This window comes from Cupressus sempervirens, chromosome 1, assembly GCF_028749045.1.
Source record: "Cupressus sempervirens isolate cs-2001-9-10 chromosome 1, ASM2874904v1, whole genome shotgun sequence".
Taxonomy (NCBI): domain Eukaryota; kingdom Viridiplantae; phylum Streptophyta; class Pinopsida; order Cupressales; family Cupressaceae; genus Cupressus; species Cupressus sempervirens.
In genome coordinates this window covers 515,210,429-515,233,711 of record NC_143118.1, presented here as the reverse complement: position 1 = coordinate 515,233,711, position 23,283 = coordinate 515,210,429, and positions in this window count along the sequence as shown.

Here is a 23,283-nt window from a genome sequence, read left to right as displayed (position 1 = left end):
AAGAACAAGATGATGTGGAAGTCACACTGAAAAAATTGGAGCATGTCAATTGGATAATGATGATGTGGAAGTCAAACTGTGAAAAAATTGGTCCCTTGACAAAATGAACTAATAAACTTTCTAGCAGTTCACAAAGCTTGGAAAGAAGTTAGTGATGGTTTCTCTATGACCCAAGAGCTAAATGTTGATGTCGACAACATAGCTGGCAATTAGTTAATCACTAGGGGCTATAAGCCATAGTTTTTTAATTTTCCTTGGCCAATATTTTATCGCAGAAAACTTAGTTTATTTGACAGTTGGTAACTCCTCATGGAGTTAGTTTGCAAAACTGATTTGGAAACCCTGTGTGGCTACTTATTTTGTTTCGTTAGATATTTGAGGGGTCGACTCTCTAAACATAGAACAAAATATAGTTATTTGATATAGTTAATAAGCATCTTTTTGAAGATTTATGGAGTGAATTAATGGAGAATGGTGACTAATCATATGGTTATTCTAACATCATCTCTCATATAATTATATGGTTATCCGTTTGACTTATTTTTCATATAGAATTCAATCTCACTATGATGATGTATCTTTCCATTGATTTACTAAAATAATGTGTACAATTATTTAGATTGTTCAGTAAGTTTGATCAGAAATTTGAAAATCTCATCTATGTATGTCATGTGGCATACATTGTGAAACTATTATCTATAAGATCTACAACATTCTTTTATGTTTATGGGAGAATATTTTAATTGCCTTTACGTTCTTTAAGGTTAAAAGAGTAGGTAATTCTATTCTTTTGAAATAAGGATAAAAACGATTATCCTTTTTATAAGGGAATTGTTCCTTTGAACATAGAGAGTATTTTTAAAAAATTGAAAGACTCATTTGTGGTGAATTAGTTTTTCTTCTTATTAAAGATACTAACTAACAAGGGAGGAAAATTGTTCGCTAGCAGGTTCTACATAAGGTATTGGGCAAGATGACACCAAAGGAGGCTTTAATAGGAAAAAAGTCAAATGTTGAGCACTTCAAGACATTTAAAAGTTTTTCATATTGTCACATTCCAAGGGATACACATATCAAGTTCAGAAGTGAAACCTCCATTCTATGAATAAGTCTTGAGCATGAACCAAAAAGTTTAGAAGTTCACTAGTTCAAAGCATCCAAGACCATTATTTTTAAGCATTACCTTTTGTCTTGAGCTTGAGGTTGAACTTGAACTTTGAACATAAGCATTCAAGGTTCATAAGTTCATGAGTTCATAGCATCAAGTTGGTCTAAGCTTAGAATGCTTATCAACCTATCGGACCTTGCTTCTCATTATTGAAGTTGAATGTTGAACACTTTATGTTCAAGTTCATCAGTTCAATTGGTAGATTTCAAGTCTTGTCATCCTATGAGCATCAGTTCCAAAATATATTACGACCAACAAACTTGAACATTGAACTATTTTTAGTAGTTCAAAAGTTCATGGTTTGTAGGCCTAAAAATTTGCCTCAGGAGACACGTGTCTAAGTAAATGGTAGTACAAAAAAAAAGATGATGATTTTTCCTTCCTGAGACCCATGGAAAAGACGCATATTAATTGGAGGTTAATGGTATTGATGGCAAGACATGCTTCGGTATGTGCAAAATTGAAGGGAACGTTTAATGATGTAAAGTACCATGTCTTTTCAATTATACTCACATCCATTTGCGCGTATCTTTCTCCAAGTCGCATGTATTGAAATGGTTTCTTTCTTTTCATTCCTTTTTCCTTTACTGTTTAAGGTAAGATTTCTATTTTGTCTGGAGATACAAGAAGATAGTGTCAAGCCTTACTAACCACAAAGTTTTTGTGCAGCCAACACGGTGAGTCCTCCATTTCTTTTCTATTGGTTGTTGTTTCTTTTCCTGTAGATTAAATTCTTGTCTGTGTATTTTCTTTTTGTCTTTTCTTTACTTGTGGCTAGTCATCCATATTGTCCATGGTTGCATTTTGCCCCAAGTTTCTCGAAAAGGAGGAACACTCAGCCTTAACTAGTTTTCTCTCTGAGATCGAGGATACATTTCTCTCCAATGAGGACATCAATAAGTTAGTAGCCAGATTCTCCAATTCAAAACATGGGTCAATATCTGAAAAGGTCTCTAAGAGTGGTTTGTTGCAAGCTGCTAGTTTTCTGAGTGTCATTCCTTTTCCAAAACTTCTTGTAGCCTACCAAGATAGGTATGATGCTACTGAAAAGTGCATCCGCACCTACGGTGTCGAAGTCCTAGTATATGTGAATAGAGTTGTTGCAATGGGTGCATTGAGAGTCCCTCCATGTGAAGTTTATGAGGATTAGACTATAAATTTGTCTTATGCCCAATTCACCACCAATACTAATGAGTACAATATTGCAATTGCTAAGGGTTGGTTGCTCAAACCAGAAAGAGGTGGTTCTCGTCTCCTATGTCCTTTGACTAGAGAACACATGATTTTGGAGATTAAGGATATCATAACCCTGTCGAACATAGTTAAAGGAAACCCACATGCTTTTCATTAGAAGAATTGGAAGTACTTTTTCATCCAAACTATTTTGGGGAAAGATAAATTTATTGATTGGGTTGATATTATAGCGATGGGATTACAGGAAGAGCTTTCCCAAGTGTCCACTACCTCTGTCTTCTATATGTCATCGTATCTGTTTTATATTATGGCTTGTGGAAGATAATAGAAGCTCAGCTAGTCAACATCTTTGGTAGTTTCTTCACCCAGTTTCCAAAAATCACATATTTGAGGATAGGGGGTTATGAAGGAAAACCTTTAAGGTTGCTCCGACATTATTTAGACTACTATGTATTAATTGAAGTATGCAGATAGTTGGCTGAAGTAGAGAAGAATTGTAAAGCCCAGAAAGGCTCTGACTATACCTTTCCAGTGGAGGTTAAACAGTACAAGTGCAAGTCTCTTCAGAATGCCCTAGGTCTAAAGGTTGAGATTAAGACTATGAACCTCTCTTTCTATTCCCCATGCCTCAATTTTGATAGCTAAGACTTTGCCTTTAAATATTTTGAGATGTGTTGGTCTTTCTCCCACATTCCGAAGATAGAAGATTATTGGGCAGATTGTCAAGATGACTACGAGGTTAGGAGAAGATGGCGGTTGAGGCTTACCTTAAAGCAAGTCAAAGATTTGAATAGCCAACTCAACATCATAATTGAACATAGAGAGTCTTTAATAAAAAAGGATTGATAGACTCATTTGTGGTGAATTTGTTTTCCTTGTTATTAAAGATACTATCTAACAAAGGGGGAAAATTGTTCGCTAACAGGTTCTACATAAGGTATTGGGCAAGATGACACCAAAGGAGGCTTTAATAGGGAAAAGGCCAAATGTTGAGCACTTCAAGACATTTGGAAGTTTTGCATATTGTCAAATTCCAAGGGATACACATATCAAGTTAGATCAAACTACAGAGAGAGGGTACTTTGTGGGGTATAGTGAAATATACGAGGCATATCGAATATTTATTCTTGGGACTAGGAAGATCATAGTTTGACATAATGTTTTAGATTAAGGTAAAAGTAGGTTTTGAAGGGCCCACGAAACCCTTTAACAACTAGAGAAAAGATAAAGCAATAAAACCACCAGGAAAGAAGTCCTGAAACCAACAACAAAATCAAGTTTTATAGGGACCTGAAACCACAAACATAGTCCAAAAAAAGAGAACCCAGGTTTTACAGGGACCTGGAACCACTAAAAAAGTTTAGACTAAAAACCAGTAAACAAGACCAAAAACCAGTACCAAGTACCACATCCAGAAAATAAGACCAGAACAAGACAAAACCAGAGAACAAAAACCCCAGGCAACTATTGCAGCTCTGTAATCATCTTGACAGCCTCTTTACCAATCACAGTGGTATCTTGGATGGAATTAGCAGCCGAAGCAGCAGCATTTTTCAGGGCTTTCTTCCTCGAACTCTGCCTTGTTCTTTTGCTTGGACCCTCCAGAGATATAATTTCTTCATTGACTCTTTTGTCGAGGCTCGCAGCAGCAGCACAGATACTAGAAGTGACATGTTCCATCCTTGTTCCACTTTCCTTTATAAGCATTCTGAGATTTTGCTCATAGTTTTTGAGTTTATTAGGAATATCTCCCATTTGCTCTTCCAAATGGCTGATTTTGGCATGGTCGATGTCTTGGATGTGTTGTAGAGTTTCCACTTTCTTCTTCAGCCCCATCAATTCATTATAAATCCAAGAATCCACATGGAGAATGGAGTCAGCTTTGTGCTTGGCAGAATGCAGGAAGGAGAACTTGGTTTCCCTCTGCGTAGAATCAATAGTACCATCTGTAAACTGATGAGGAGGGAAGCCAACCATATCTACATGTTCCTCCCAATCCCTCTGTTCCTCCTCCCTAGTCTCAACAGGATTCTCATTCTGAACAAGGTCCTCCTTGTCATGACCTCCAGTCTCTGTAGCAGGTAGGGTAGGATTAACCATTTGATCCTCCTCTCTCACCTCAATAGGATTCATAATAAGAATATATGTGTCTTTAACCCCTCCACCAGAAATAGTCTGAATGTCCTCCTTCTCAGGGTTGCTCTATTTTGAATTTCCCTCACTTATGTCTTTCTCATTCCCTTTCTCAAATTTTCCTTTGGTCTCTGGATATCCTTCCAAATTTGAGCTAAAATCCCCAACATTAGTACCATCCTCTTCCTCATAGATATCATTCTCTGAGCTAACAGTATTCTCAGACTCAAAAACCTCTTCCACACCATGTTTTTGAGTATTAGAGGGTTTATGTTTGGGGTCCTTTTCTTTTCCTTTTACACTGCTCTCTTTCTTAATGTTTTTTGAGTGAGAACCCTTATGTTTTTCAGATGGGGTAGAGGATATAGATTTATTTTTACAATAACCCTCGATGAGAAGAATCAGACCTTCATGCAAAATAGGATGAGACTCCTTCCTATGAGCATGCAAACTTTGAAGCAAAGAAAACTGCAAATAGAAAGGGAAAGAAAGTCTATCCTTATGCCTAAAATGATTGAGAAAAAAAAAATTGAAATTTATGAACCCTTTTATTTCTACCGTCAAGGATGAAATACTCACGAATACAGCATAGCACATCCCGCCAAATTTCTTTTATTTGCTCCACATCAAAGAAATCTCCATTCTTTTCCAGTTGTTTCTCCTCAGCATCCGACTTCGAAAAAATTTTGTAGGCAGCATTGGAGATACTAGTCTTTTTGGTGAACTTAATACCAGTCGTGGGGAGCCCTGTAATCTCAGCAATAAAGTCCTCCGTTAAATTCACAATGACTCCATGAAGGAGGACCCTGTCAGCGGACCAGTTATTAAAAAAGGCAGTCGTGATATGGGGTTTAAAACCATGCAGTCTCTCCCGGTAACTGGTCACCTTCCCTTTTTGTAAGATGTTCCAAATTTCCTTTCGAGCCTTCCATTCATCACATTAGGTTCTTGCTTCCGTGGTTCACCCCCCATATTCAGAAAATAGATAGAGCCAAGAACCAGAAACAAACAAACACAGAGAGCCAAGTTAAAATAAAACCAAATTTTCGTCGCTTGAAAATGAGGTCGCCTTTTCAATGATACGTGCAAAGGCCACATTACATTCATATGAGTGTACTTGCTCGGGGAAGGTGATCTGACAGCCGTAAGGTCACTCCATAAAATCATTAAATGTCTAATCCGGGCAAATCTTTCCCACTTTGGAATGAATGGCATCATAATTAATGATGGCTTTTAAATCAACGTGCTTATTTAACTCATCAAGCCACCTTACCTTATATCCTAACTGTACCGCATGATTGGCTATGTAGTCAGCAACCCCATTGGCCTCTTGATAAGTATGGGAAATGACAACTTTTTCAAATTTATGTATTAGGGATTTGATCTCCATGACCGTTGCTTCTATCGTCCATGAAATTGAATTTTTGTTATTCAAAATGTTAACAATATTCAAAGAGTCACCTGCCAACCATAGGTTAGGGTATCCTAGATCAACTGCAATCTTTATAGTGTATAGGGCAGTAGTAGCTTCAGCAATATGATTGTTAGAGTGACCTATAGGAACTGCGATCGCATCAATAACATTTCCCACATGATCTCTCAAAACTCCTCCACATCCGGCTCTTCCTGGATTGCCCTTCGCAGCTCCATCAAAGTTCCCTTTAATCCAACTGTTAGGAGGAGTATTCCATCTTATGGTCAGTCTTGGATTATTATTTTTCAAATTAGGATCTTTAGATCGCAAAGGGGTATCAAATTGAAACACCAACCTCCATGTCTTCGACATAATGTTAAATTTATGAAAGACAAGGCATTTAAGGAGACCACAAATTTTACAATAGATGGTCAAAGTGAGTATCCAATAGAAGTTCCAAGAAATGTTCAACTGAATTAGAGGCAACAAAGTACTAGTACAATTACTAGCACAAGTACAAGCTTAGGTGGTGAGAATTCACATAATATGGAACAATGGGTGTAGCAAAAGATGCATCCGGAAGACATGGAGGTTGGTGTTTCATCCTCTACAATCAATAGTAGAAATCATGAGGTTCAAGAGACACATAGGGATACTCAAGAGTTTTTGGGAGCTCCTATGAAGAGTACTAGACAACGAAGACAACCAACCAAGTTTAATGACTATGTGGCATTAATCAGTCAGTTGGTAGATAGTGAGCCTTCCAGCTATCATGAGGTTGCACAACATCAGGTGCTATGAGATGTGATGGTTGAGGAATATTACTCAATTGTCAAGAATGGTGTGTATGAGGTTGTACCTAGACCAATAGGTAAGAGTATGGTTGGATCACAGAGGACCTATAAGATCAAGATGGGTATATGAGATCAAGTTGGATGGTGTAGATGGTAGCATTGAGAAATACAAGGCAAGATTTGTGGCAAAGGAGCTATCTCAACAGGAGAGAATAGATTATGAGGAGACATTTGCTCCAATGACCTATAAGATCAAGATGGGTATATGAGATCAAGTTGGATGGTGTAGATGGTAGCATTGAGAAATACAAGGCAAGATTTGTGGCAAAGGAACTATCTCAACAGGAGAGAATAGATTATGAGGAGACATTTGCTCCAATGGTTAGATAGTCTTTTATACAAGTTATGATCTCATTTGCAACACAAATGAGATGGAAAATCCATCAAATGGATGTCAAGATAGCATTCCTTAATGGCGAGTTGAAAGAGGAGGTATACACAAAATAAATAGAAGGCTTTGTAGTACATAACAATGAGACCCATGTTTGTAGATTGAAGAGAGATTTGTACAGGCTCAAGCAAGATCCTAGAGCATGAGCGCATTTATACATACTTGGAGGGAATGGGCTTTGTGAAGAGTAAGGCAAATGCTAAACTCTACTACTTGGTGGTTGGGGCTAAAATTTTCATTCTTGTTCTATATGTGGATAATGTGTTTCTAACAATTTCATTGGAGCTCGTAGAGGAGAGAAGATGGACCTTGTTGTAGAGTTCAAGATGAAGGATTTGGGACTCGTGAACTTCTTTCTAGGCATGGAGGTATGGCAAACAGATGAGGAGATTTTTCTTGGATAAGGGAAATATTGCATTGATATCTTGAATGGGTTTATGATGGAGGATTGCAAGCCCATGTCTACTCCCATGATCACAAATTGGAAGACGGTAGACACATCTGGGGAGAACGATATAGATCCCACCTTACTAGGTCAGAAATAAATTTTACTAGTAAACTCTTAGGTGTTTTATGGTTGAGCTAAAGAGAGTACATTGGATAGCGACAAAACATGTGTTGCAATATTTACATGGTACAATTGAGTGTGAGATTAGATAAGGTCAAGGTCAAGGAATCAAGTTGATAGTATGCAAATTGCACAGGCAATGCAACATACAAGAGAAGGGTAAGTGCAAGAAGTTAGATTTCAATTTCACAGAAGTCTTATGGAATTGGAATATGTTGCTAGAAATAGGCTCCTGTTTTAGGCTTGAACACCCAATCCTTCAAAAAATAAGCACCCATTTTTTTTAAAATGGGTGCTTGTTTTCAAAAAAAATTAAATTAATCTTTACTTTAAATGCAGTTTTAAACACCGAATTTTGTATTTAACAAACGAGCACCCATTTTTTGAATTTTAAATAATAGGCACTCTTTTCTTAAAACATGGAGCAAGATTTTTTCCTCCACCTTAATTTATGGTTCGAGATAGGCTTTGTGGGACAAAAATTCTATATCTTGGCCTCCAAAACTTCTGCCAAGGCACTAAAACGTCAAATTTCAACTTTGTAATAATAATCTTTTAAGGGCCTCCTTGATCGAATGTTTTTTGACAAAGTAAAAACCCAATAGAGTTCTCATTGTCCTTATTTTGTAATCATAGATTTCATAATGATAGGATTAGTTCTACTATTTTTGCACTATTTATTAATCAAGAGTGGTACCTAAACATTAAATAGTAAGGTTCACTAAAACTTTAATAACTTTTTTGTAATAACCCCAATAGGTTATAACTTTTTCAAACACCAAAAATCTTTATACTTCAGTTGTTTGACATTTCGTCAAACACTTTGCAAGCAAGCTCTGATACCACTGTAATAACCCTCCTCAAATCTACCCTCAAAAAATGCTAATGAAAGCTCAAGGAATTTCATCAAACAATTCACATGCAAGGGACGTATGACTTATATAGCATTTCAGCTAGCTTCAAATGACTTTTTCTTCAATTTGCATCAATGAGAATCTTGTGCTAGAAGACTATAATGGACTACAGTGACCTAACATGAGTGTGCTACTAATTTTGACAATATTCAGTGCATATATATGATCTAAGCATGAGAAATGAACACCTACAGCCAACTGGCATTTTTACAAACAATTGGTATGCAAACTAACTAGTTGATAAATAATGATATTAAATTGCATAAATGACACCAGCAACTATTATCTTCTTAATTGCAATGAAAAAATACAATGCTCATGAAATATGGCCAAAACTTTGGCATTTGCATGGATTACAAAATGATAATGCTGGTATAATGCACACTTACAGCTGAAAGCTTATAACACCCTAAAAAGCAATACTAACAAAAGAACTTGGTTGTAGATGGCTATAATAATTTCCTTCAATGCTGCCCCTTCTGCTTTGCTTTTTTCGAACCGCTTTTTCAATCTGCTTTTTCGGCCTGCTTTTTCGGTTCTGCTTTTTCGGACTGCTTTTTCGTACCCATTTTTTCAGCCTGCTTTTTCGGTTCCGCTTTTTCGGACTGCTTTTTCGTATCTGTTTTTTCGGATTGCTACTATGTTAAATCTCAAGACCATATCTTTCAATGGCGTCAAGATTTCCAGCTTGAAGGGATTTCATCCTTCAAACTATTGAGACATAACCTCCAGAAAATTCTCCAATTTCTTTGATATTTCCAATCATGCTTAAAAGAAGCTCTTCTATTTCTTTTATAGTGTTCTCACAAGAGCTCCATCCTTCGTTTTCTCAATGTGGGATAAAACATAACTCCCTTTATGTAACTTATGTCTCCAATGTGTTATAAAATAAAGGGGACTCTTTTTAATTTAAATATTTTCCACAAACTATAGTCTATGCATTAATAAAGTTAAATATTTAAATTTAACTTTATAAAATAGCTTTATCAATGCATAACAAATCTTATCAGTGATAAACAAGTCTTCTTGTCGATTTTAAACAATTACCATCGACATACCGCTGCCCCTGGATGTTTGACCATGTCCAAGATGACTTACTATAAATAGTAAGTATGCCCAAAGTTGCCTCAAAACCCCTCAGGAAGACCTGCAACTGAAACTATCTAGGCCAAATGGCCTCTAAGTCCCTTTAATGTCCTATTTAGCCTACGAGACCGTGGGGAAATAGGCTAACGACAACATCATGCTATGAATGCTAAAAAGGGGACATTACAGTCCGCCCTTCCCAAAATTGCTTGTCCCCAAGCAATGGTCGAACAACAACCCAATCAATCCAGTTGGATCCCAAATGTAGGCATGAACTATACTGCTGTCAATCAACATAGGCTCCTGCAACAACCTCTGAAAATTAACCAAGAGGAATCCATAATCAAATTGGCGAATACAACTCGCCCAAACTCCAAAGTCAGGAACCCATGAGAAACAAGCTCTCGAAATATCAGAACCCAAGTAGAGTAGATAACCCAAACTGCCAACATAGTAAATACCATCAACACATCCCACTAGCCTATGTGGAATGTACAATACAATTTTGCAACAACGATGAATACTCCCGCATGAAACTGCACCAAATACAGAGAATCCACACACTGCATACCTACTGCAATTATCACAACTCTACAGATCATCGATCACTGTCTCATAACCATAACACCCATGCACTGCTGATGGTGAATAGTCATTACACGGTAGATAGCAAAAATGAGAGCCCAGACCAAACCTGTCTGCCATCAACTCCTCAACACATGGATCAAAAGCAAATCGATGAACATATCCTACAGTATAATGCCGGTAAAAAGAACCAATCCCAGTCAAAGACTCATCCTGCAGACATGATACAACCAACTGTGATTGATCATTAGCTAAGTCAGAGGATGATATAGCCAAGAGTGCAGAATCAACAACAACATCACTAGTCTTTGTGCCCTCCAAGTCAAACATACCACAATGCTCAGCTGCAGCGCCCAACTCAACTGAAACTGCCTCTAGTGGAAACTGACCAAATATGCCAATACTAGTGTCATGGATAGATATATCCTCATCTCCACTGCCTCTATCAACCTCGACCATGGACATCCTCGGATCACCAGACACCACGGTCAGTGACTGTACAGAATCTGGTAAAGACTGAAGTCGTTCCAACTCCACAGTCAGCTTAGCTAAATGAAACTGTGACTCCTCGAAAGCCAACTGTGTACTCTCAAGAAACTCAGAAGTCACCTCAAGCTGTTGAGTAAGCTTACTCACCTCATCTTCCTTGACCAATAATGCGTCATATGTTGTACTGCCCCACTCCATAAGATAATCTCTATCGGCTACCAACTGCATATAATTTTGTCTCAGAATCCGGATAGCCTCCCATAAAGAGTGGATCTCTGTCAAGGAAAGATAATTGCCTCCCTGCTCATCACTAGCAGGAGAACCCCATCCATAAACTGCTAACAATTGACGAGAAGCATCGAAATGCCCGCAAGCGATAGAAATGTCTCGCTCGCAAACTCTCAGCTAACTAGACACATGATTGTGTCGACTGGTCGCACTCCTATACTCTATCCCTGGTACACTGTCCAAAGGAGTAACCTTAGAATAGCTATCATCTGTAATACTCAAATCCTGGGACTCTTCTGTAAACTCTGTCATATCTGAGAGATCATTAACCCATTCCACCAAGAATGGTCGACTGGATATATGAACAATTCCCAACACAGGTGTGTAAAAACTAAATCCAGCATCAAACAAGTTGCTGGCATGGATGAGAACTACACCTGGCAAGCTACTAATCAAGTCCATGATGGTGCAATAGATACTACTACCAAAGAATGATAAATATCTCCGGTCAAAATGATCCCAAGTACTAAGATAAGGATCCCAACATCTAATCCATGAACAAAAACCAACTGGCAATTCAAGTAAACTTCTCACCTGAGTAATGTGAACAATACCAACTGACTTCATGCACCTGTCTATAGTCTTTGAATTCGGAGTGTGAATGCTAGACGTACTCATATCATCATCAATATGTGACCCGACTGTAAAAGGAAACTGAGTCCCTGCTATATGCGCTAACTCCCAAACTAAACTCACCTCAAGACAACACTCATCCACATGTCTCTCAGAATCTTGGAGAGCCAACTGAGTACACACCAAGGAATTCTAAGTATCCTCCAGCTCATGAAAAAACCGGTCAACCTCCTTCTCCTCTTTCTTCACTGCATCTAAATAGATCCTTGCAAGATTAAGGATATGATTGCGATCTGAAAGTAGGTGTATGTAACTTAACTTCATTGCCTCCATGCCTTCCTTGATCTGTTGTAAGTCGTCACAAGAAGAACCTGTTGTGACTCCTTTTTGTCTCTCCTCCAGTTGAATCATCCAAATGTGATTCTCAATCAATCCATGTATCCTGTCATGATGAGATAAAGCGGTGACAATATTCTTGTCCCTTGTCTTCAGCTGGCGTACCAAACCAAGTAAAGAGCCACTAGCCTCTATCTCATGTGAAGAAGCATCCAACTGTGCCTGATACTCACTTTCTGCAAAGTCCCGAATGCTCACTTTCGGATCAACTGTACTATCCTCAAACATGACAGTATCCTCAACTGTTGTAACTTCATCCAGCCCAACTGTACTGGAATCACTATCTGTGTCAATCGCACAATCTGATGTGCCTGTGATATCACCTTCTGGCTCATCCTGCACAACGTCTGTAACCCCTTCTACTTGTGAAGATGATGCAGATAAACCATTACCTGAAGATGTGTTAATGTCTCCCTGTATCGAATCAGCATGTCTATTAAACTCCTCATACAAGTTTATGCCTGTCATAGGGAAGGTATGATCCTTAGGCCTATCAAAACGTTCAATCAGTCTATCCTTAAACTCCACATATGAGGTAATGTGTGCATGACCCATAGTGACCATACCATGATGTCACCACTCGTGTGCTAACCCATCCAGGTGAATTGTTGCATACTTAATAGCTTCTTCCTCAAGCATAGGGTTCATTTGAAAGTATGTGTCAAACCTTTGAACCCAAGCTCTTGCTGTAGACTTCCCCGAGCCGTCATAATATGGTAACTGAAGTTTCCCTACTTTCTTCCGTAGCTCATAGCTTTGGTTCATGTCATGTCCACGTGGCATATGCTTCATCTGCACATCTATATACTCCCTAAAGGTAATTGCAGCAGTAAAATCTGGACCTCCAGCTTCCCAATCTCTCCTCAGCTGGTCTTGTATATCAGTGATTTGGGGCTCTGGTACAGCCTGCTCTAGAGCTCTAAGAGGAAATGTGGGAATAATGGGCCTCGAACTCACTGTCCTAGATTGCTGGGGTGCATGACCAAAATTGTTCCCAACTTGTTCACCTCCATTATGTGTCTCATTCTGATTATTCCCATTCTGATTGTTACCATTCTGATTATTACCATTCTGATTATTTCCTCCACCTACGTTAGCATTCAACCCCATTTGACGAGCCATCATCTGCATCATAAGCTCCAATCTCTGACTCTGTTCCTGTGCTCTCTGCTCTGTTGATCGTTGTCCCTGTGCTAAAGTGTCTAATAACTATAAGAATCTTTCCTTTCCCTGATCTGGACTCGCATTCATTTTGTCAAACATTTTTCTCTCTATCTGGCTAATCCAAATTCCCAATAAGACCTCCACAGGATGGTAGGAAACCGCTCTGATACCACTGTAATAACCCCAATAGGTTATAACTTCTTCAAACACCAAAAATCTTTATACTTCAATTGTTTGACATTTTGTCAAACACTTTGCAAGCAAGCTTTGATACCACTGTAATAACCCCAATAGGTTATAACTTCTGTTTACCGTACAGGTAAAAAAAATGAACGCATACAGACAATGAACACGAACAGCAGAATTATATTCGCATAGTAGATGAATGATGATTTACAATGATCCCAGACAGGATATAAATACTATCGCCGAACGTTCCCGAAGGAGTCCGTCAATCACAAATATTCTATCCGCTACAAACTATTCACCGACGACGTCGGCTACAGAATACAGAAACACTGTCGGATCGTCGGCTACAGAATACAGAAACATCGCTGGACCGTCGGCTACAGAATACAAAAACACCGCCGGACCGTCGGCTACAAAATACAGAAACATCGTCGGACCGTCAGCTACAGAATACAAAATACCGCCAGACCGTCGGCTACAAAATACAGAAACACTGCCGAACCGTCGACTACAAAATACAGAAACACCGCCGGACCATCGGCTACAGAATACAAAAATACCGCCAGACCGTCAACTACAGAATATAAAAACACCGCCGAACCGTCGGCTACAGAATACAAAATACTGCCAGACCATCGGCTACAGAATACAAAAACACCGCCGGACCGTCGACTACAGAATACAAAATACCGCCGGAACCATCCAATCGGCTAACACCATCCCCCCCAAAAAGAAAAGTCGTCTCTGGATGACAATTACAAAATATCTGAGACAAATTAACAAACAAAATATATCATCAAAGTGACTACAAGAAAAATCTGCTTCTGTCACATCGCTTCACTTCGTCCCGTGCCTATAGCCTCTGCTAACACAATACTGTCTCTTGAAGCTGACCCTGATAGCCACCTGTGCTACTTTCTATGTTTTCAATTCCTTGGTACCCTGAGCCAAGTGTTGCTGCACTGCCTCCAACTGGATGATCAGCTCCTCCCGAGCTCTCTACGCATCCACCAAGACAGTCTCCCAGCTAACACCTATTCCCAATGCCTCGGTACACAAACGGTCCATGCCTGCAGCAACTTCAACTCTTCTCAACTGGTCAAACTCCCACGACTGATATTCGCAACAACTGGGGGTCCAGGGGGCAGCGCCCCTCGCCGCCAAGACCAAATTAACACTTCGCAACCCACACAAAAATGCACTGAACACACCATTTCTGTCATTATCTGCCAATTCTGCACTCTTTCTGGCAACCACGGATGCGTCCCCTTCCCTTTGGCATCATCTGTCACTCATTCTGAACAACTTGATTCTATTGTTTTTTTTTTTTTTTTTTTAATATTTTTTTATTAAATACTGCTTCCTCTACAATCCACCACAAATCCCTCTGCACACAGAAATTCTTCTCCTTCTAGCAGAACAAGCACTCTTCTTTATGTCTCTGTTTCTCCGCGGAAGTCTGGCTGGAGGAGGGAATGGAGTCTGGCGGGAATGTTTTTTACCCACGGCCTTGTTTTTAGTGGAGGAGAAACTCTAACTGGCGAAGCTGAATCTTTTAATTTAACCCGCGTCCTTTCTGCGGCCTTACTTTTCTTACCCACGGCCTATCTTTCCTTACCCACGGCCTTTCTTCTCCTACTCACGGCCTTTCTTCTCCTACCCGCGGCCTGGTGGAGGAACAATTGTTTTATACCCGCGGACAGGTTGTCGCCCGTGGGGCTTATATTAACCTGCGGGCAGGTTGTCCGCGGGTCTTTCCTTAGTCGCCCGCGGACAGGCTGTAGTCCGCGGGCCTTGTCTTCTTCACCCGCGAGCCGTCAGTTGCCCGCGGGGCTTTGTTTGTAACACCCGCAGACAGACTGTTGCCCGCGGGGCCTTTCTGTCCACGGGGTCCTCAATTTTTTTTATTTATTTATTTTTATTTATTTTTATTTTTTTTTATTAAATAAAATTTGAATACATCAAATAACAGGGGTACCTGGGGTACCTTTGGACAACGTCGCCGCCAGAGAGTGTTGTACTGACGACGAGGGAGGATTCAATGATGGCGAGAACTTTTTTGCACGATATGGTTTCAACTTGGATCCGTTAACTGACTGAGCTATCTCCTGTCCATCCAATGGTCCAACCCATCGCACTTTGAATTTGCCTGACTTGATTTTATTACGGCCATCATACTTGAGTACCAACTACCCCAGCTAAAACCTACTGAGTTTGTCATGCCGCGCCTTATATCTGTTCTGTGTTTCATCTGTCGCCCACTGTGCCTGCAGTCGTCGCGCATCTAGCTTATTTCCTTGCTGTCGGCACCCTTCCACCAATTTTGTACTGCGGTGTAACCTTTTCTTTCCGCGCGGTCCGTTCGCCATATACCGAACAGTGGGATCTTTTGTTTTTCTGTGTTCAGACTGTATATTCTTCCCCTCAGCTTCAGCCATGGCAGCTTTTCCTTCTTCCACTTCCCTACATTCCTCCGAACATTCGTTTTCTTCCTTTTTCTCATCTTCGTCGACCCTTAGCATATTGCAACTCGAAAAGAGTTTGTAGTCTTCTATCTGCCAGTGGTAAAGGCCATTCACCGAGTCCAGGTCGTCGTCATTCGATCCTCCGTCAAGTCTCAATACTCCTTCATCCGGTTCCATTCTCCTATTTCCTTCATCATCACTATCGCCTTCACTGTCAGAATCTAACAATGCTGCCTCCTCGCCAACCATTTGCATGTGCAGATCAATTATAAATCTTTTGCCTCTGTGCTCCATTGATAGGGTATTGCGTTTCCAATCATGTTTTACTTTTGCTTGCACCAACCAATCCCGTCCCAGAATAGCATCACAGCCTTTTCTTTTTAATGGAATGACCACAAAATCCAATAAAAATGGTTGCGTACCAATTGTTACCGATTGCGCTTTCAGAATTCCCAACAGTTTGATTCCATGTTGATCTGTCGTGAACAACTGAAATGCAGGTGGCCACAATGTCGGCTTTCCCAACTTCTTCCAAATATCCTCCAGCAACACATTCACGCCGGACCCTCCGTCAACAATTGTGTCTGTCAAAACATTTTCCAAAATCCCCATTTCGACGACCGCCGAATGCCGCCCGAATGTGAGTGCCAGCAGCATTGGGTCTGTTGTCATCACTTCCCTACTATCCCTTCCTGTGTCCTCTGGTGCTTTCGAAAACAGTGTATGATTCAGAATGGTCATCCGTAACTAGGGCATTGTGAGGAGGTCACTTATCTTGACCGGTATCTGTGTTTGTAAGATCTGTCGTACAATGTTTTGTTCTGCGAAGTTCCTTGCCAAGGTGTCGGTGATATCCTTCAACTGAGATGTCCCCGCCGACGATGCCTTTGCAATGTCTGCCTGCGCTTCCCCCACTTTTCTCTTTTCCTCTGCTTGCCTCCGTGTAATTGCCAAAACTTCCTCTACATTCGAGCCAACAGTGATCAAGTTTACTCCAGCCTTTGGACACTTGGAATCTTCATGATCGTCGGGTCCGCACCATCTGCATAATAATTTCGGTGTGTTTGCCGCTGTACAATCCCACGCACAATGACCCCACAAATTACATGTTTGGCATTGAACGATCGGTCGTCTGTTTGCATCATATTGGGTTCGACTTCGGCTTCCATTATTATTGTTATTGTTTACATTGTTGTTATTTTGCCCTCTGCTATTATTCCTATACCCTCCGGATGTGGCACCATCAATGTTTGCATTTCCGTTACTGCCCGACGAGGAAGCCTGCTACGTAAGAAGCACCTACGGAGATCCTCTTGTCTTCATGTTAAAGGGACAGTCCTTTGTTGAATGGCCCATGATCTGACAGATGTCACAGAATTGGTTCTTCGGACACGATCCCTTAGTATGACCGTCGGTCTTACATTCCGTGCACCACAGTTCACTACCTTTTGGCTCTTTTTGCATATTTTTAAACTCCTTCATCATTTGAACCATATCCTTCTGTAAGGCACGAACCTTTTTGCTACTACCTTCGTCGTCGCTGCTATCATCTCCAACAGACTCGTCGTCATCAGAATCAGAGGAGCTATTTTTCTTCTTCTTTGTCTTTTGTTCACTTTCAAGGTCCAGTGCTCTGTTATACGCATCCACATATGATGACGGTGGGACAATTTTCATTTTCCTCCGCAATTTCGATCATAGGCCGTCCACGAACCATCTTTTCTGCAATCCGTCCACCGGCTTGCTTTCCATTTTGTTTATTAAGTCTTTTAATCTCCTGGCGTAGACGCGAACAGTTTCGTGCTTCTCCTGTTTCGTATTGAAAATCTCTGCTACGATTTCATTATCATCCCGCAAGAGTTTAAATTCCGCCAAGAACTCCTTTTTAATGTTATCCCAGCTATTTAGCTTCTGTGGATCCGTATCTGAAAACCAATCAATCGCCACACCCCGTAGGGTTGCCGAAAATTGTCTCATCCAGTCGTCTTCATCAATTATGTCATTTGCCCTCCAGATCGTTTCACATGTTTTGCAATGTCGAATGGGATCGGTCGTACCATCGCCATTGAACTTCGACAGTTTCTCTTTTGGTCTCGCCATCACAATTGGTTTCTGTAAATAGGTGTTGCTCAGTCCTGCAACACTGGCGCTCTTCACTCCCACACCGATGGTCTGCACTCCCACACCGGCGGTCTGCACTCCCACACCGACGGTCCGTACTCCCACACCGGCGGACTGGTCTCCCACACCGGAGGTTTGCACTTCCACATCGGCGGTCTGCACTTCCACACCGATGGACTGCTCTCCCACACCAGAGGTCTCGACAGCTGCGAACCTTAGTGAAGAAGAAGGATCTTCTGAAGTTGTTTCCCGCGGAAGTCTATCTCGGACGAAGAGGTCACTCCACGCTCGTGCTCCCTCGGCACTGCGAGCCGTGTGAGTTGATGCTCTTCCGTCTGAATTTTAACCCCTCGACGAACACAAATTCAAGAACTCCTCCTGTGCTTCTTCCACCAATTCCACCCGCTGTCGAGTCTTCTCCAACAATTCCTCTACGCTTCAATTTCCGTCGGCAATCTTCTGAAATCTTCGTTGGTGTTCGGCTTGCTGTGTCAAAATTAAATTCTCTTGCGCAGTACGGATTCCATATTTTCCCTTGGCCTTATTTCGATCCTTGTTAAGCTGATTTGGTATTAATCTTCATTCCTCCCACCTTCCGGATTCATAAGGCAACGGCGCCAAATGTTTACCGTACAGGTAAAGAAAATGAACGCATACAGACAATGAACACAAACAGCAGAATTATATTCGTATAGTAGATGAATGATGATTTACAATGATCCCAGACAGGATATAAATACTACCGCCGAACCTTCCCGAAGGAGTCCGTCGGTCACAAATATTCTATCTGCTACAAACTATTCACCGACGACATCAGCTACAGAATACAAAAACACCGCCGGACCGTCGGCTACAGAATACAGAAACACCGTCGGACCGTCGGCTACAGAATACAAAATATCGTCGAACCGTCGGCTACAGAATACAAAAACACCACCGGACTGTCGGCTACAGAATACAGAAACACCGCCGGATCGTCGGCTACAGAATACAGAAACACTGTCGGACCGTTGGATACAGAATACAAAAACACCGCCAGACCGTCGGCTACAGAATACAAATACCGCCGGACCATCAGCTACAGAATACAAAAACACTGCCAGACCGTCGACTACAGAATACAAAATACTGTCGAAACCATCCAGTCGGCTAACAGGGGTACCTGGGGTACCTTTGGAAGACGTCACCGCCAGAGAGTGTTGTACTGACGACGAGGGAGGATTCAATGACAGCGAGAACTTTCCTGCACGATAAGCCCCGCGGGCAACAACCTGTCCGCGGGTATAAAATAATTGTTCCTCCACCAGGCCGCGGGTAGGAGAAGAAAGGTCGCGAGTAAGGAAAGATAGGCCGCGGGTAAGAAAAGTAAGGTCACGGAAAGGACGCGGGTTAAATTAAAAGATTCAACTCCGCCAGTCAGAGTTTCTCCTCCGCCAAAAACAAAGCCGTGGGTAAAAAAACATTCCCGCCAGACTCCATTCCCTCCTCCAGCCAGACTTTCGCGGGAAAACAGAGACATAAAAAAGAGTGCTTGTTCTGCCAGAAGGAGAAGAATTTCTGTGTGCAGAGGGATTTGTGGTGGATTCTAAAAGAAGCAGTAAAAAAAAAAAAAAAAAAAAAAAAAAAACGACGACAGAATCAAGTTGTTCAGAATGAGTGACAGATGATGCCAAAGGGAAGGGGACGCATCTGTGATTGCCAGAAAGAGTGCAGAATCGGCAGATAATGACAAAAATGGTGTGTTTCATGTATTTCTGTGTGGGTTGCAAAGTGCTAATTTGGTCTTGGCGGCGAGGGGCGCTGCCCCTTGACCCCACCCTGTACTACGACAGGGAGCGCACTCGGGGCGCTGCCCCTCGACCCCGCCGGGGGCGTTCCCCCCTAGACCCCCAGTCGTTGCAGATATCAGTCGTGGGAGTCTGACCAGTTGAGAAGAGTTGAAGTTGCTGCAGGCATGGACCGTTTGTGTACCGAGGCACTGAGAGTAGGTGTTGGCCGGGAGACTGTCTTGGTGGATGCGTAGAGAGCTCGGGAGGAGCTAATCATCCAGTTGGAGGCAGTACAGCGACACTTAGCTTAGTGGACCCAATGTTGGAAGCAGAGAAAGCAACACAGGTGGCTATCAAGGTCAGCTTCAGGAGACAGTATTGTGTTAGCAGAGGCTATAGGCACGGGATGAAGTGAAGCGATGTGACAGAAGCAGATTTTTCTTGTTATAGTCACTCTGATGATATATTTTGTTTGTTAATTTGTCTCAGATATTTTGTAATTGTCGTCCGGAGACGACTTTTCTTTTTGGGGAGGATGGTGTTAGCCGATTGGATGGTTCCAACGGTATTTTGTATTCTGTAGCCAACGGTCTGGCGGTATTTTTTATTCTGTAGCCGACGGTTCGGCGGTGTTTCTGTATTCTGTAGCTGACGGTCCAGCGATGTTTCTGTATTCTGTAGCTGACGGTCCGGCGGTGTTTCTGTATTCTGTAGCCGACGTCGTCGGTGAATAGTTTGTAACGGATAGAATATTTGTGGCCGACGGACTCCTTCGGGAAGGTTTGGCGATAGTATTTATATCCCGTCTGGGATCATTGTAAATCATCATTCATCTACTATTGCGAATATAATTTTGCTATTCTATTCTATGGTCTGTATGCGTTGATTTCTTTACCAGTACGATAAACAACTTCTTCAAACACCAAAAATATTTATACTTCAGTTGTTTGACATTTTGTCAAACACTTTGCAAGCAAGCTCTGATACCACTGTAATAACCCTCCTCAAATCTACCCTCAAAAAATGCTGATGAAAGCTCAAGGAATTTCATCAAACAATTCACATGCAAGGGACGTATGACTTATATAATATTTCAGCTAGCTTCAAATGACTTTTTCTTCAATTTGCATCAATGAGAATCTTGTGCTAGAAGACTATAATGGACTACACAATGACCTAACATGAGTGTGCTACTAATTTTGACAATATTCAGTGCATATATATGATCTAAGCATGAGAAATGAACACCTACAGCCATCTGACATTTTTACAAACAATTGGTATGCAAACTAATTAGCTGATAAATAATGATATTAAATTGCATAAATGACACCAGAAACTATTAGCTTCTTAATTGCAATGAAAAAATACAATGCTCATGAAATATGGCCAAGACTTTGGCATTTGCATGGATTACAAAATGATAATGCTGGTATAATGCACACTTACACCTCAAAACTTATAACACCCTAAAAAGCAATACTAACAAAAGAACCTGGTTGTAGATGGCTGTAATAATTTCCTTCAATGTTGCCCCTTCTGCTTTGCTTTTTTTGAACTGCTTTTTCGGCCTGCTTTTTCGGTTCTGCTTTTTCGTACCCGTTTTTTCAGCCTGCTTTTTCGGTTCCGCTTTTTCAGCTTGCTTTTTCGTATTTGTTTTTCCAGATTGCTACTATGTTAAATCTCAAAACCATATCTTTCAATGACGTCAAGATTTCCAGCTTGAAGAGATTTCGTCCTTCAAACTATTGAGACATAACCTCCAGAAAATTTCCCAATTTCTTTGATATTTCCAAACATGTTTAAAAGAAGCTCTTCTATTTCTTTTATAGTGTTCTCACAAGAGCTCCATCCTTCGTTTTCTCAATGTGGGATAAAACATAACTCCCTTTATGTAACTTATGTCTCCAATGTGTTATAAAATAAAGGGGACTCTTTAATTTAAATATTTCCCACAAACTATAGTCTATGCATTAATAAAGTTAAATATTTAAATTTAACTTTATAAAATAGCTTTATCAATGCATAACAAATCTTATCAGTGATAAACAAGTCTTCTTGTCGATTTTAAACAATTACCATCGACATACCGTTGCCCCTGGATGTCCAACCATGTCCAAGATGACTTACTATAAATAGTAAGTATGCCCAAAGTTGTCTCAAAACCCCTCAGGAAGACCTGCAACTGAAACTATCTAGGCCAAATGGCCTCTAAGTCCCTTTAATGTCTTGTTTAGCCTACGGGACCGTGGGGAAATAGGCTAACGACAACATCATGCTATGAATGCTAAAAAAGGGGCATTACATTTTTAATTTTTCAAATTTTTTAGAAAATAAGGTATATGTCACCAATCCACTTACACTTTTTTTAAAGATTTAGAAAAAAAATAGAAATATGAAATTTCCATCAAATCATAGTGATTGTACACCAAAGGTTTAAAAAGTGAACTTCATAGTTAATAAAAAAATAATTAAAATAAATATTTAATAAAAATAAGAAAAAAATAATCTCATCAATATTTGGTGTTTTAGGTATCTTACCTAAGTATTCACAAAAATTCATTTATTTGAGTCAAAATATGGTGTTCATACACGAGTGTGATTTGGTCCTAAAACATGCATTTTGAAAAAGCAGTTTAAAAAAATGCATACCAAAAATTAATTTGTACCATGTGAGTATTGAAATTAATTACATATTTACAAAGTAGACTCCCATCACTACAATTTTTGGTTTTGAAGTTTTCTCAGATTCAATCTGTAAGTGCCTCACATTTTGACATAAATTGACATAAATTTTCAAAAATAGGGAAAACACCTCAACTATTTGCCCAAAGTGGGACTCAACTTCTTGGAACCACCCATAAGCACTTCAAGTTGTTGCTTCAATTTGGGATCAAGGGTTGCCAATTGTTGGTTTAGTAGAAAACAAAAGTTTGTGGCTTTGAGTTTAGCATAATCAAAATACATATAGCCAGCATGGCAACATATAAAGAGATATATCTTCGGAAGTTGTCAGTAGCCTTGTTTGGTTAGAGTTTAGACTACTATAATAAATTGGTACAGTTAGAGTTGAGTTAAATTATCTAAAAACCCTATGTTTCATGATAGATAGACATCATGGATCACTTCATCAAGGATTGTGTCCAATAGGGGATTGTTCAACTATATTGTATACCTACAAAACAATAGGTAGTAAACATTTTGCCTAAGGCATTGGGGAAGGGAAAATTCATATTCTTCAAAGATAAGTTGGGTATCATGCAAAACAACTTCCTTGCTAAGATGGAGGGTTAGTTTTAGTAGCTCAATTTTTGTTTGTCCATTTGCTACAACTTAGTCAATAATTGTTTTTCTTGCCAAATTGTGGAATAGGACATTATTTAATTAATTGGTTTCCTTAGAGACACCTGGTAACCAATTTGGTTAGGGTTTGTTAAGGTGTTATTTATCTCAACTGTTCATTGAAATCAAGATTTGATCATTGGTTTTCCATTAAGGGTGCTATAGAAGAGGGTCATTGGA